This window comes from Musca vetustissima, unplaced genomic scaffold (assembly GCF_032173495.1).
Source record: "Musca vetustissima isolate MV318-11 ecotype Yass unplaced genomic scaffold, APGP_CSIRO_Mvet_v1 utg491, whole genome shotgun sequence".
NCBI lineage: Eukaryota > Metazoa > Arthropoda > Insecta > Diptera > Muscidae > Musca > Musca vetustissima.
This window is the reverse complement of record NW_026884380.1, coordinates 54,662-56,362: the sequence shown is the minus strand read 5'-3', so window position 1 is coordinate 56,362 and position 1,701 is coordinate 54,662. Positions and strand designations below refer to the sequence as shown.

The 1,701-nt window shown below is 34.4% G+C and overlaps 1 long non-coding RNA gene across 1 annotated transcript; it reads right to left on the bottom strand.

Moving 5' to 3' along the window:
• Positions 1–490: 490 nt before the first annotated feature.
• LOC133331337 (uncharacterized) lies at positions 491–1,701 on the bottom strand. Its single transcript, XR_009754380.1, has 2 exons — positions 1,089–1,701; positions 491–997 (listed from the first exon to the last, which is right to left on the bottom strand). It is a non-coding gene; the product is annotated as an uncharacterized LOC133331337 (long non-coding RNA).

The window sequence follows — 1,701 nt, the reverse complement described above, 5'->3', positions numbered from 1 at the left end:
ACATTTTTCCTCCTATCCTTTGATAAGGATATCAGCAGGATAGTTGGCTTTGTGGGGTGCGCCTCTGTTTGCTATTGGGAATAAGAAGAAGCATGCATATTTACGATCATTCACAATAGTCAAACCATATGTTTGTGAATAATGTCAAACAAAACACGACTGAGAGAATTGGAATAAAGTATATACAAAAGAATAAAAGATGATGACAGGAGCTTTTCTTCCTGATTAAATGGATAAATTTCGTCCCTTTTTGATTTTGCCTGCGAAGAAGATTGGATGCGTGGCTCCCTGTAACCGTCGAAGAAAAAAAAAACAACCAAAGTTTTTGAGAAGTGAATTCATCTGGTTTATTTGTTGAAACACATACACAAACAACACAAAATACAAACTATTTTAAAGAAAATCTGAAGCCTTTAAATAATTAAGCAACATTAAACGAAAAAAAGGCTAAAAATTGAAAGGAAATTTATAACAAAACAAATAGTTTTCAAAAAATTGAAAATTAAAAGAAAATTGAACCTTTTTTAAAATTAAACAAAGTTTGAAAACAATTTAACAATATTGAAAAAAAAAACCCAAACAATTGACTAAAATTCTAAAGCAATGAATATAAATCTTAAACCTAAAAATTCATGAAGAATTGGAGCCTACAAGCCACACCATCGCCCATCCAATCCATCGAGGGAGGCGCAGAGTTTACGCCATTGCTGCTCCAGCGTGGCTTGGTATCATTCCCAATTGACACTGAAACTTATTTAACTCCGGACAGACAGACGGACGACTAAGCTACATAATTAAATTCCGCGGTTTTTCCTGAAAAGAATAAATAAATTAAAAAGGGTGAACAAACGAGTTAATATTAAATTTTTTACTTACTTTGTGTTGGTATGCATGTACGCGACATTGAACTGAGCTCAATTCAAGGTTAGGTTACCAGGCATTGTTTAGATCGTCGATTTAATGTGGTATCGACCTACATTCCTTTGTTCGTCCTCATCTGGAATTGAAAGCAAGAAAATTATTATTTACATTCTTACCGAGGAATATAATTAAAAAGCTGAAACACGAACTAATTTGTACATACTTACGTTTTGGGAAAAAGCCTTAGTCACAAGCTGCCGTCAAGGTTCTACACTCTGGGTGCCCGCCGTTAAGCCCTAAAAGTACAAAAAGAAAAGAATACTTTCGAAAATTGATTTTTATTGGCAATTCTTTGTTTTTTTCTGAAATTTTTATATTATAATTCGCTGTAAATTGTTAGATTTTGATTCAAATTACGATGGAATGAATTGTTTTTTTTTGCCAAATATGTAATATAGTTTTAATAAATAGGTACTGGATTAAACCTGAAAAGATAAAAATGTCTTCGGCTTAAAGCCCTATTAAAAAGGTGGTGGGGATGGGATAAAATATGGTAAGTCAAGGGTCAGACCTGGGACGTCCAGTATGAGTAGACGTCATGGCGAGAGGTGTTCTCGGAGGGAGGGCTATCTCCTGGCTGGTCAGCCGCCAGGAGCACTGTTTCTGTGAAGAAAACTAATGTTATTTTGGGATTTGGTTGCAGTTAGGTGAACGTTTTCTTCTATTAAATTTTTTTTGTTGACATGTTTCAGGCTTCTTTTTACCCCCTTTTTGATTTAGTTTGAAGTCCGGTATGATTTTTTTTGTTTGTTCAACCGAAAAGATCTGCAAGTGGCAAGA